This window comes from Odontesthes bonariensis, chromosome 14 (assembly GCF_027942865.1).
Source record: "Odontesthes bonariensis isolate fOdoBon6 chromosome 14, fOdoBon6.hap1, whole genome shotgun sequence".
Taxonomy (NCBI): domain Eukaryota; kingdom Metazoa; phylum Chordata; class Actinopteri; order Atheriniformes; family Atherinopsidae; genus Odontesthes; species Odontesthes bonariensis.
This window is the reverse complement of record NC_134519.1, coordinates 6,282,343-6,296,781: the sequence shown is the minus strand read 5'-3', so window position 1 is coordinate 6,296,781 and position 14,439 is coordinate 6,282,343.

Here is a 14,439-nt window from a genome sequence, read left to right as displayed (position 1 = left end):
TAAAGTGCAAATTGGTGCATGGTGCAAGGATGGATAGTAAAATATAAATATAAATGAACAACACATGTACACTTATGATAATCCGACAATTGCAGATTAGAGCGTCTCTTTCACCTATCGTTATATTATTGCGCAAATATTTCAAAGTAAGGGTCGTGACTAACACTTTTGTAGTAAGACGGGACTTTAAGACCTACAGAACCGGCTGTGGTTCACAATACAGCCTCTAAATAATCGTTAGCTGCCTTTATTTCTCCAATACTTTAAGCCAAATTAATGACTGAACATGTATTATTGCACCGTTAGCTCATAGCTCCTGTGTTGTTGTTATTTTTGGCTTATCGGGGGACGTTCTACTGGAATGACGTCATCGACACGCGCCGCTGCAGCACAGTTTATTTACTCCGTGCTCTGTGATGGTCGGCTAACTTCACCATAAGTTTGCTTCTGCTAGTTTTGTGCAACATGGCAGGATATTTATTAGATTTTTACGACGTGGACGACGACTTTGAGTACGTCGATGGAGTCATGCGCGTGTAGGAAGCCCCTGGATATCCCTGGATTATATTAAACCCCACTATTGGCGCTGACGAGCCGTGAGGCCGCCATCTTGGACCGGTCATCCCCTCCACTCAGTGTAATCCGTCTGTCTGGCGCAATGAAGTGTCATGGTTATGTGGATACACGCGGATCTTCTCGAGTGATCTAAAAATCTTCCGAAGGACACCAACTTTCACCAAACTGTTATCGGTGAGTAGATGAACGTGTTTTATGGCAGAAATAAGGCCCAGGTTTAAAAAAAAACAACAAAATAACGAACTTCTCCTCTAACAAAGAAAAAATCACCTTCCTCTAAAAAATGGACAGGTTTGGACTTCCTGTCTGTGGTTTTTGGTGTGTACTACCATATGGTGGTGTAGAAAAACATTAAAATGTGCTGACAACTGCACCCAGGACAGGCTGAAAATTCTTCAAAATGAGTGTTTCTTTAAGTAGTGGTTCACAAACCTGTTTCCACCATCAGCTAAAACAACACAGGCTGGTTTGTGTGTGTTTATGCATTTTTTAAAATGTTTTATATGTGCATGTTATTAGCCTACAGGCAGTTTACAATCCCAAGCCTTTCCTTTAGCAGCTAGCTGCCTTGCTAGCATATTTTTATGTCTCTGTAAAGAACTGCAGTATTGCACTTATGATTTCTTGTGACCTGAAGTTCTTTGGCCTACCGATGTGGAACACACTTATTGTAAGTCGCTTTGGATAAAAGCGTCTGCAAAATGACCGTAATGTAATGTAAACAAGAATATCTTTTAAGTTTTAATGGTGTATCCTACAGGCTATCCCACAAAGAAATGTACCTTTTTAATGACAAATAAACATTCTGTTTCTGAAAAATCCAAAGTGAAGTTAAGCCTTTCTTTTGGTTTCCTTCCTCCTTTTTAAGTGGCCAACATCTCCTCCTTCAGACTTCCTGCTGGTGAGTACAAAAGCACCCTCGGAAAGCTCATTCAAGCATCTGCTGCCATCAACGAGACACTGAAGAGCTATTCTGTTCTCAAACCAAAATATCTATTTTTAATCTTCAGATTGGCACCAACTGCCCACGGATCTGAGTCACATCTCTCCATCTGGGATGAGCTCCGAGTGGACCAGCAGAGTCCAATCTACGGTGCATGGTAAGTCTCTCCAGGAGGGTAGTATTCAGGATTTGGATTCATTCATTGGATCAATGATGACAGCTGACAGGAAGTTTGCACCTAGATTATCCAGAAAGCTTTTATTTATTTAAAGCAGTGACAGGCTCCTGATGTATCAGTATAATTTATGTTTAAATTAATATGTTCTGCCTAATGTCCTGCTGTAAATCATAAAGGTCTCTGTGATAATACAGACATAAAACAAGGCAGAATCTGTGATGGTCAGTTCAGTTTAGAGTTAACACAAATATTTTACTGCGTTTTGTCTGATTAAACTGAGTCTTTAAATGAAAACTTGACAGTAAAACAGTCAGAATTCATGGGATGGCCGTAGTTCAGGAGGAAGAGCACTTTGAGTGGAAACTAAACTAGAAAAAAACACGGTATGAGCAAGGTTCATTTAACTTTTTTCTGTGTTTCTGAGCTGCGGACTCAAACCACAGAAGAAACGACACTTTTCCCACTCATCAGAACCTTAAAACAACCAACCACCCCTGTGTCAGGGACCACTGCTGCAGCTCCAACCACAGTTATGGCTCCGCCAACCACAAGAACTCCTAAAACCACCACCTTCCCACCAGCGATTAGTCTGAGCCGACTGATCACAGCTGCAGCAACTCAACAGTCAACCTTCACCGTTCATCCGACAAGACTTTCAACCTTCACAGCGGCCGGCTGGACTACAGTTAGCACGAGAACTACAACCCCCAGCAAGCCAGTGGAAACGGAGAAACCAGGTAAAGATTCATTGGAACTGAGAGGTTAAAGTTAACTAGAACATTTCTGAAGAAATTTTGATGGGTGCCAATCTCCTGCCCGTCCCATCAACAAACACTTTAGTTCAGTTGAGGTTGAGAGTCTCCTGTCACATATAAACTTTGAATGAGGTTTATGAGGCCTCCAAAATAGGGCAGTTTTTGGATTTTTTTGGCTCGTTAAGTGCTTTTCAATCGATTTTCCTATTGAATTTTGGGCTTCTGCGAGGCCCAAAATTCATAATAAAAGTCTGCTGTAGACAGTTATGTCATTTTTTATCAAGGTCCTGTTTAAAATACAGCTTTTATGGCATTTTCAAAATACATTTTGGGGCTCGTTAAGTGCTTTTCAATCGATTTTTCCCATTGAATTTTGGGCCTCTGCGACGCACCAGAACTACAACCTATCAACAAACCTGAGAACAAGCATTAGAACTACAACCCCCAGCAAGCCAGTGGGAACCAGGTAAAAATTAATTGGAACTGAGAGGTTAAAGTTGATTAAGTTGAGATCCTTTAAGAAGAAACAGAGTGCTCTGTGATGGGTGTTGTGTTGTGAGAGTGAAATGATATATAGTGTCAGTCCCTGAGGATGCTCCCTCTGTTTGCTGCATCAGTGGAAATCACAGCTGAACACACGGTCCTGACTCAGTTAGACTTGATCCACCCTTCATTTCTATAGTTTAGCTTTTAAGGAGTCAAAGCTTCATTTTTCAGAAAAAGGTTTCGAACTCCAACCTGAGGGATTTCAGCCGTTGTTCCCTCCATCCTGAGAGGTTGCTGGTCAACAAACTGTAAAGCAAAGTCAACTTAAAACTAAATATTGACTGATTCTGATGATGCGAGGATTAAAAAACACCATTGAGAGGCATCAAAAACAGGAATTCATGACACATAAGTGGAGCCACAATGCTGCTCTGCTCTGCTGACCTGCTCTCAGGAAGGCAGCCGTAATCACATCACATCCATTCACTGTGATTTCTGAACACACCGACGGCCACTGATTGATTTTTAGCTTGAGGAAAGATGTCCAATTTATGTCTGTGTGTTCGAGCATTGGAAGGAGATGCAGGACGATGGTAACTATAACGATGCAAGGTGCCACCCTTCATGGGAAAGTGTGGATGAAAATGAGCAAATTAATCAATGAATGAATAAGTGGGACTAATAAGCAGCTGACATTTAAAGACATTCAATTAGTACAAATCCATCATAACAAGCAGTTTCAGCCGGAATATTTCCATTTTTATTTGAAACTAAAGAAATGGGAACAAATGATGTGTCTCTGTGACAGGCTGCTGGTAACAAAGTGCCTCAAGATCCAATTTAAAACTGGTTCTTTGCTAAGTTGTCTGTTATGTGTGGACACAACACTGGTTCATCCCATCCACAGTTCTGTAGATAATAGTTGAAATTACTAACATGTCCCCTGCTGTCTGATCTCTACGTTATCCAAATGATTCACTTACAAATGAATACATCAAAAGCAGTCTTTATTTTTCCTTAATGTAGGAAAGTACCACCAGGGTCGACACCACGTTTCTCCACATTTCCCTGCAGAACCACTAGATGGCAGTAACATCACAACATAGAAGCCCTGCCGCCCCTCCCTCTGACTTCTGCCTAGCAACAATCAGAAAGGAGCGTCCTGTGCAATTTGTAACTGAGTCATTAGTGCAGTGGAGTGAGTGTTTGTCGGCCATCTGGACGTGTCTGCGCATTCGGGCCTTGACCAAAGGTGTTCGTTTCACGCCCACACATACCAATAAGATTCCATAAATGGCTGATCTGTGTTAACATGGCCGATCATTTAGTGTGTCGTTGCTGCTTTTGTGCTCACTTCCCAGATTTAAAAAAAAAAATGGAAATAGCTGCAGCTGTTCAGGGTGATTTAGGGACAAAGACTTCATTAAACATCAAACATGTATGAGGTCCCTGTAATCGTCTTAAAGAAATACGGTTTAGATGGATCGAAAGTCGCTTTGTTTTGCTTTGATTAGAGCTTTCCATGGTTCCTATTTCTGTCAGACGGCTTCGTGAGCTCATCACTTGGAGCTTTTCCCGCATTGATGAGCACTTGTTGGCTGCATTCTGCTTTGCATTAGTAGTGTCAAACTGACCTTAACAGATTGTGAAAAAAGAACGAACACCTAAAATGCGTGGTTTTAAAGTCGCCTTCTTTAACTTTGATGAGTTTTCTATGCTCCTTTTTCTCAGCTGGCTTCATGAGCTCATCACCAGGAACTTTTCCCGCATATTGAGCAGTAAATTGATAATAATGGATTGTGAAAAAGAAAGAATGAACACCAAAAATATATCTTGTTACTGTAACAGTCTTAAATGAATATGGCTTTGATTGTTTTAAAGTCGCCTCCTTTTGCTTTCTAAAAGCTTTCCATGCTCCCTTTTCTCTCAGCTGGCTTCATGAGCTCATCACTTGGAGCTTTTCCCGCATGATGAGCACTTGTTGGCTGCGTCTTGTTCACTTGAGTTGTGAATGGTAGCTGATAAGCGATCAGCACAGCACACCTCCAGCTTTGATAATGAGACAGTATTTAAGAGGAGGATATTGTGTATTTTTCGCATGCTTGTAATGTTCCTACATACTGCTTTTCTGTAGTAGAGCCAAAGCGACCATAATGGGTTGAGAGAAAGGAATAACATAAGTAACGTGTTTTGTATTTCCTGTTAGCTGTGATAAAGGGCACCAAAGTGATCGTCTGCAGTATAGAGACATGTTTCATTAGTTTTAGGTTGTGTAAAGGAAACATGACACAACTTTTAACCAGAGAGCTCATCAGTTATTACTTACTGATAGCATGATTGTAGCTAACTCTGAATCCATCTGTCATCCTGTTTCCTTTCTTTTCTGCATCTTCCATCGTGTCATTTAGTCTTTCCCCAGCTTAATTTTGACACATTGAGAGAGTCTGAGAGCAGAGCACATCTTATTATCCTGTGATGAGACCTAATTTGATCTATTTTATTTGATTATTCATCTTTGGCTGAGTGATTAGCAACACATTTGACTGTGATGGGACACATTCACGATGTAGATATGTCTGCTTTATTCACATTTTGAGCACCTGCTGTCTGAAACGTAGAACATGTTTCCATGCAAACTGCTGAATTAGCTTTACTCCGACTTTAATCACAGACGAATGAATGAATGAAGGTGTACTATCGCACTGTTAGCTCAGAGCTGCCGTGTTGTTGTAATCTGGGGCTTTTTACACACGCGTCTACTGGGATGACATCATCAAGGCGCGCCGCTGCAGCACAGCTCATTCACTCCGTGCTCTGTGACGGTCGGCTAACTTCACACAGTGTTTGCTGCTGCTAGTTTTGTGCAACATGGCAGGATATTTATCAGATTTTGACGACGTGGACGACGACTTTGAGTACGATGGACGTCCTTACCGGAGTGAATGAGCTGTGCTGCAGCGGCGCGGCGATGACGTCAATAGTCCCCGATAATAACAACAACACGGTAGCTCTGAGCTAACAGTGCAATAGTACGTGTTCATTCGGGTCATTTGTCTTAAAGCTATAATGTGTAATATTTCACGGACAATGAATGTCTCCATGTCGCTCCGCCATTTTAAAACTACGGGATTTGTAGAAGGACATGTCATCAGCTTCGCATTTTCCGTTTCCAATGTGTAAACGGAAAATGCGAAGCTGATGACATGTCCTTCTACAAATCCCGTAGTTTAAAAATGGCGGAGAAACATGGCGACATCCATTGGGGTGTAACACTCTTATGTACATTCGCATGCTGAATATAAAGAATATAAGAGCACGGCACTTTTGTGATGGAGGTAATTAATAACGATTGAGGTAATACTTGTGAATGATAAGACTCAAATTTGTTAATAGACAACGTGAAATATTACACATTATGGCTTTAAAGTATTGGTGAAATAAAGACAGATAATGCCTTATTTAGACGCTGTATTGTCCCTGTTCTCTCACGTTATATGTATATAAGCGGATCTCCAGTGATCTAAATATCGTCCGAAGGACGCCGACTTTCACCAAACTGTTATCGGTGAGTAGATGAACGTGTTTTATGCCAGAAATAAGGTCCAAGTTTAAAAAAACAAACAAAAAAATGAACTTCTCCTTTAAGATGATTGGAAACAAACAAAAGAGGGCGTAGATTGGTTTATTTTCATATTCAGAGACCCAAGAGCACTAAATTAAGGAAAAGTGCTGAACAGAGTTAGATGTAGATCTACGTCTAAGCCATTTTAAGGCATCAAGGAATTATTTAATAGAAAAAAAGATTGATATAAGCAGGTTTAGTTGAAAAATGAGTTTTTATGGACTTAATTGATGGCCGAAACTAACTTGTTGTTCATTCATTCAAGAGAACTTATGGAAAGATTGTAAAAAGATGTCCTGTGTTCATGTGGGGATCATGTTGGTGCTTTTAAAACACTTCAGAGTAACGAGTGTTTAAACCAGAAGTAATTGTGGGGTGCCGCTGATCTGTCACCTGTGCTGATTGGGACGTGTCAGCCATGTCGCTGGGAGTCCGTATTAGAGCTCATTAGAGCAGCAGCTCCTGCAGGAGCTTAATGTGCCCGAGAGGTCGCCGAGCACGCCGCTTCATCTGACGCTCTGATCCAACAGAAAGCTGGAGAAAAGACTCAAAACGCTGCCATATCATTCCCATCTCCAGCTCTAATAAGACGGCGGTGCTTATTTTTAGATCCCAGGTGGGTTGATTGGGAGATGACATAAAACGGTGTGAGTGAAAGGAAGGTTTAAAAAACCGTGAGATATCACAAACTTACACTCAGGCTGCAAAAGTTCGAACATGTTTTACTCACAAATCTGTTGAAAAATTCAATTCAATTCAGTTTTATTGATACAGCGGCAAATTACAACAAAGATACAGTCCAATTCAGTCCAATTAGAATCCATTTCATTGTGATACAAACTTAATCCAGTCCAATCCAATATATTGAATTCCAAATTAGTCTAATTCATACATACAAAGCTAATTAAAAAAGTTGCCTTAAGAAAAGCTGCACCGAAATCTCATTTCAATTCAATCCTGAGCATACAAGAGGCGACTGTGGGAAGAAAAAACTCCTTTTTAACAGGAAGAAAACCTCCATCAGAACCAGAACCAGGAAGGGCGGCCATCTGCCTGGACCAGCTGGGGGCTGAGAGGACAGAAAAGAGGGTACAACAAGCACCGTAACACCTGCTGAGAGAGGGAAACACAAGTTAATGGCTGTGTTCGAAACCACATACATACTCATCGATCAGACAGTATGCAGAGCGTTTACCCACAATACATTTCGCTCCTGCCCGAGCCGAAATCAGCCGGCCTGAAGCTGATTTCTCTTAAGCTCTAAACTCTGTAAACTTTAGCAACATTTGAAACATTTTCAGGTGAGAAAGTAGTCGTTTAGATCCCCAACGTGTTGAAAACCTGACAAAATACCGGCTGTTTACAATTTTGTTCCCACAAATTCGGCGCTACTAAAGCTAGCCGCAGTGAGCAACGCACTTCCGGTTATTTTCACAAAATAAAATACCCGTTGCCTTTTATCATAGGGAAAGCCATTACCATACAATTGGTGCTTTTGTTTTGAAAATAGGAAGTGAACCTACCCTCGTTGTAGCTAGCTTGAAACTGCCGTTTTGACAGGAAATGACGATCGGCGACGTCACGTTACGTTGCATCTTGGGTAGTTTGAGTATGAGTAGTAACCTCATGATGCATACCCAACATTTCGGAGAATCTAGTATGCATCCGGGAAAAAAGTCAGTATGAGTAGTAGTAGAAGTATGCGGTTCCGAACACAGCCAATGACAACAATGATGTCACATGTACATGGAGAGGAAAGAGAGGTGCATCATGGGAGCTCCCCCAGCAGCGTGGGCTTATAGCAGCTTAACTATGGGATGTTTCAGGGTCACCTGAGCCAGTCTGTAAAGTGCCATCAAACCCTGAAGAATACGTTATCTTAGTGTAACTCAGTCATCGTCCTCGTAGCTTCATGACTGTGTTGATGTTGCTTCTTGCTGCCACGTGAAACCACAGCTGGCAGAAGATCTTCCTGTGGTGTCGGTTACCTGGTTGTAATCCTTCTTCCACGCTGCTCAGTCACTCCACGGATCTGAAACAGAGATGCCTGACAAAGGTGTGCAATAAACTGTGACCGGAGAGGAAGCCAAGGAACAAAGAGCCGTTCATCATCGCAGGAAGCGACGGAAACAGCAAAAAAACTGCTGAGAACACCACTGGAACATCTGGAGAGTGAATGGAAATAGAACGTGGAGGTGATTTGGAAACTGATCATTCGGTTATATTTTGGTATTTATTACTTTAATCAACAGTGTGATTAGATTTAGTTCTGATGAGAATCAGATTTCTCTAGTTTTAGCTTCTCTTCATTGGCTCCCTGTTAAATTTAGAATAGAATTTAAGATTCTTCTCCTCACATATAAAGCTCTGAATGACCAAGCTCCATCATTTCTTAAAGATCTCAGTTATCAGGTCCCTCTCTGTGGAACCAGCTGCCAGTTTGGGAGGCAGAGCCTTCAGTTATCAGGCCCCTCTCTGTGGAACCAGCTGCCAGTTTGGGAGGCAGAGCCTTCAGTTATCAGGCCCCTCTCTGTGGAACCAGCTGCCAGTTTGGGAGGCAGAGCCTTCAGTTATCAGGCCCCTCTCTGTGGAACCAGCTGCCAGTTTGGGAGGCAGAGCCTTCAGTTATCAGGCCCCTCTCTGTGGAACCAGCTGCCAGTTTGGGAGGCAGAGCCTTCAGTTATCAGGCCCCTCTCTGTGGAACCAGCTGCCAGTTTGGGAGGCAGAGCCTTCAGTTATCGGGCCCCTCTCTGTGGAACCAGCTGCCAGTTTGGGAGGCAGAGCCTTCAGTTATCAGGCCCCTCTCTGTGGAACCAGCTGCCAGTTTGGGAGGCAGAGCCTTCAGTTATCAGGCCCCTCTCTGTGGAACCAGCTGCCAGTTTGGGAGGCAGAGCCTTCAGTTATCAGGCCCCTCTCTGTGGAACCAGCTGCCAGTTTGGGAGGCAGAGCCTTCAGTTATCAGGCCCCTCTCTGTGGAACCAGCTGCCAGTTTGGGAGGCAGAGCCTTCAGTTATCGGGCCCCTCTCTGTGGAACCAGCTGCCAGTTTGGGAGGCAGAGCCTTCAGTTATCAGGCCCCTCTCTGTGGAACCAGCTGCCAGTTTGGGAGGCAGAGCCTTCAGTTATCGGGCCCCTCTCTGTGGAACCAGCTGCCAGTTTGGGAGGCAGAGCCTTCAGTTATCAGGCCCCTCTCTGTGGAACCAGCTGCCAGTTTGGGAGGCAGAGCCTTCAGTTATCAGGCCCCTCTCTGTGGAACCAGCTGCCAGTTTGGGAGGCAGAGCCTTCAGTTATCAGGCCCCTCTCTGTGGAACCAGCTGCCAGTTTGGGAGGCAGAGCCTTCAGTTATCAGGCCCCTCTCTGTGGAACCAGCTGCCAGTTTGGGAGGCAGAGCCTTCAGTTATCAGGCCCCTCTCTGTGGAACCAGCTGCCAGTTTGGGAGGCAGAGCCTTCAGTTATCAGGCCCCTCTCTGTGGAACCAGCTGCCAGTTTGGGAGGCAGAGCCTTCAGTTATCAGGCCCCTCTCTGTGGAACCAGCTGCCAGTTTGGGAGGCAGAGCCTTCAGTTATCAGGTCCCTCTCTGTGGAACCAGCTGCCAGTTTGGGAGGCAGAGCCTTCAGTTATCAGGCCCCTCTCTGTGGAACCAGCTGCCAGTTTGGGAGGCAGAGCCTTCAGTTATCAGGCCCCTCTCTGTGGAACCAGCTGCCAGTTTGGGAGGCAGAGCCTTCAGTTATCAGGCCCCTCTCTTGTGGAACCAGCTGCCAGTTTGGGAGGCAGAGCCTTCGGTTATCAGGCCCCTCTCTGTGGAACCAGCTGCCAGTTTGGGAGGCAGAGCCTTCAGTTATCAGGCCCCTCTCTGTGGAACCAGCTGCCAGTTTGGAAGGCAGAGCCTTCAGTTATCAGGCCCCTCTCTTGTGGAACCAGCTGCCAGTTTGGGAGGCAGAGCCTTCAGTTATCAGGCCCCTCTCTGTGTAACCAGCTGCCAGTTTGGGAGGCAGAGCCTTCAGTTATCAGGCCCCTCTCTGTGGAACCAGCTGCCAGTTTGGGAGGCAGAGCCTTCAGTTATCAGGCCCCTCTCCGTGGAACCAGCTGCCAGTTTGGAAGGCAGAGCCTTCAGTTATCAGGTCCCTCTCTGTGGAACCAGCTGCCAGTTTGGGAGGCAGAGCCTTCAGTTATCAGGCCCCTCTCTGTGGAACCAGCTGCCAGTTTGGGAGGCAGAGCCTTCAGTTATCAGGCCCCTCTCTGTGGAACCAGCTGCCAGTTTGGGAGGCAGAGCCTTCAGTTATCAGGCCCCTCTCTGTGGAACCAGCTGCCAGTTTGGGAGGCAGAGCCTTCAGTTATCAGGCCCCTCTCTGTGGAACCAGCTGCCAGTTTGGGAGGCAGAGCCTTCAGTTATCAGGCCCCTCTCTGTGGAACCAGCTGCCAGTTTGGGAGGCAGAGCCTTCAGTTATCAGGCCCCTCTCTGTGGAACCAGCTGCCAGTTTGGGAGGCAGAGCCTTCAGTTATCAGGCCCCTCTCTGTGGAACCAGCTGCCAGTTTGGGAGGCAGAGCCTTCAGTTATCAGGCCCCTCTCTGTGGAACCAGCTGCCAGTTTGGGAGGCAGAGCCTTCAGTTATCAGGCCCCTCTCTGTGGAACCAGCTGCCAGTTTGGGAGGCAGAGCCTTCAGTTATCAGGCCCCTCTCTGTGGAACCAGCTGCCAGTTTGGGAGGCAGAGCCTTCAGTTATCAGGCCCCTCTCTGTGGAACCAGCTGCCAGTTTGGGAGGCAGAGCCTTCAGTTATCAGGCCCCTCTCTGTGGGACCAGCTGCCAGTTTGGGAGGCAGAGCCTTCAGTTATCAGGCCCCTCTCTGTGGAACCAGCTGCCAGTTTGGGAGGCAGAGCCTTCACTTATCAGGCCCCTCTCTGTGGAACCAGCTGCCAGTTTGGGAGGCAGAGCCTTCACTTATCAGGCCCCTCTCTGTGGAACCAGCTGCCAGTTTGGGAGGCAGAGCCTTCAGTTATCAGGCCCCTCTCTGTGGAACCAGCTGCCAGTTTGGGAGGCAGAGCCTTCAGTTATCAGGCCCCTCTGTGGAACCAGCTGCCAGTTTGGGAGGCAGAGCCTTCTGTTATCAGGCCCCTCTCTGTGGAACCAGCTGCCAGTTTGGGAGGCAGAGCCTTCAGTTATCAGGCCCCTCTGTGGAACCAGCTGCCAGTTTGGGAGGCAGAGCCTTCAGTTATCGGGCCCCTCTCTTGTGGAACCAGCTGCCAGTTTGGGAGGCAGAGCCTTCAGTTATCAGGCCCCTCTCTGTGGAACCAGCTGCCAGTTTGGGAGGCAGAGCCTTCAGTTATCAGGCCCCTCTCTGTGGAACCAGCTGCCAGTTTGGGAGGCAGAGCCTTCAGTTATCAGGCCCCTCTCTGTGGAACCAGCTGCCAGTTTGGGAGGCAGAGCCTTCAGTTATCAGGCCCCTCTCTGTGGAACCAGCTGCCAGTTTGGGAGGCAGAGCCTTCAGTTATCAGGCCCCTCTCTGTGGAACCAGCTGCCAGTTTGGGAGGCAGAGCCTTCAGTTATCAGGCCCCTCTCTGTGGAACCAGCTGCCAGTTTGGGAGGCAGAGCCTTCAGTTATCAGGCCCCTCTCTGTGGAACCAGCTGCCAGTTTGGGAGGCAGAGCCTTCAGTTATCAGGCCCCTCTCTGTGGAACCAGCTGCCAGTTTGGGAGGCAGAGCCTTCAGTTATCAGGCCCCTCTCTGTGGAACCAGCTGCCAGTTTGGGAGGCAGAGCCTTCAGTTATCAGGCCCCTCTCTTGTGGAACCAGCTGCCAGTTTGGGAGGCAGAGCCTTCGGTTATCAGGCCCCTCTCTGTGGAACCAGCTGCCAGTTTGGGAGGCAGAGCCTTCAGTTATCAGGCCCCTCTCTTGTGGAACCAGCTGCCAGTTTGGGAGGCAGAGCCTTCAGTTATCAGGCCCCTCTCTGTGGAACCAGCTGCCAGTTTGGGAGGCAGAGCCTTCAGTTATCAGGCCCCTCTCTGTGGAACCAGCTGCCAGTTTGAGAGGCAGAGCCTTCAGTTATCAGGCCCCTCTCTGTGGAACCAGCTGCCAGTTTGGGAGGCAGAGCCTTCAGTTATCAGGCCCCTCTCCGTGGAACCAGCTGCCAGTTTGGAAGGCAGAGCCTTCAGTTATCAGGTCCCTCTCTGTGGAACCAGCTGCCAGTTTGGGAGGCAGAGCCTTCACTTATCAGGCCCCTCTCTGTGGAACCAGCTGCCAGTTTGGGAGTTAGAGCCTTCACTTATCAGGCCCCTCTCTGTGGAACCAGCTGCCAGTTTGGGAGGCAGAGCCTTCAGTTATCAGGCCCCTCTCTGTGGAACCAGCTGCCAGTTTGGGAGGCAGAGCCTTCAGTTATCAGGCCCCTCTCTGTGGAACCAGCTGCCAGTTTGGGAGGCAGAGCCTTCAGTTATCAGGCCCCTCTCTGTGGAACCAGCTGCCAGTTTGGGAGGCAGAGCCTTCAGTTATCAGGCCCCTCTCTGTGGAACCAGCTGCCAGTTTGGGAGGCAGAGCCTTCAGTTATCAGGCCCCTCTCTGTGGAACCAGCTGTCAGTTTGGGAGGCAGAGCCTTCAGTTATCAGGCCCCTCTCTGTGGAACCAGCTGCCAGTTTGGGAGGCAGAGCCTTCAGTTATCAGGCCCCTCTCTGTGGAACCAGCTGCCAGTTTGGGAGGCAGAGCCTTCAGTTATCAGGCCCCTCTCTGTTGAACCAGCTGCCAGTTTGGGAGGCAGAGCCTTCAGTTATCAGGCCCCTCTCTGTGGAACCAGCTGCCAGTTTGGGAGGCAGAGCCTTCAGTTATCAGGCCCCTCTCTGTGGAACCAGCTGCCAGTTTGGGAGGCAGAGCCTTCAGTTATCAGGCCCCTCTCTGTGGAACCAGCTGCCAGTTTGGGAGGCAGAGCCTTCAGTTATCAGGCCCCTCTCTGTGGAACCAGCTGCCAGTTTGGGAGGCAGAGCCTTCAGTTATCAGGTCCCTCTCTGTGGAACCAGCTGCCAGTTTGGGAGGCAGAGCCTTCAGTTATCAGGCCCCTCTCTGTGGAACCAGCTGCCAGTTTGGGAGGCAGAGCCTTCAGTTATCAGGCCCCTCTCTGTGGAACCAGCTGCCAGTTTGGGAGGCAGAGCCTTCAGTTATCAGGCCCCTCTCTTGTGGAACCAGCTGCCAGTTTGGGAGGCAGAGCCTTCAGTTATCAGGCCCCTCTCTGTGGAACCAGCTGCCAGTTTGGGAGGCAGAGCCTTCAGTTATCAGGCCCCTCTCTGTGGAACCAGCTGCCAGTTTGGGAGGCAGAGCCTTCAGTTATCAGGCCCCTCTCTGTGGAACCAGCTGCCAGTTTGGGAGGCAGAGCCTTCAGTTATCAGGCCCCTCTCTTGTGGAACCAGCTGCCAGTTTGGGAGGCAGAGCCTTCGGTTATCAGGCCCCTCTCTGTGGAACCAGCTGCCAGTTTGGGAGGCAGAGCCTTCAGTTATCAGGCCCCTCTCTGTGGAACCAGCTGCCAGTTTGGGAGGCAGAGCCTTCAGTTATCAGGCCCCTCTCTTGTGGAACCAGCTGCCAGTTTGGGAGGCAGAGCCTTCAGTTATCAGGCCCCTCTCTGTGGAACCAGCTGCCAGTTTGGGAGGCAGAGCCTTCAGTTATCAGGCCCCTCTCTGTGGAACCAGCTGCCAGTTTGGGAGGCAGAGCCTTCAGTTATCAGGCCCCTCTCCGTGGAACCAGCTGCCAGTTTGGAAGGCAGAGCCTTCAGTTATCAGGTCCCTCTCCGTGGAACCAGCTGCCAGTTTGGGAGGCAGAGCCTTCAGTTATCAGGCCCCTCTCCGTGGAACCAGCTGCCAGTTTGGGAGGCAGAGCCTTCAGTTATCAGGCCCCTCTCTGTGGAACC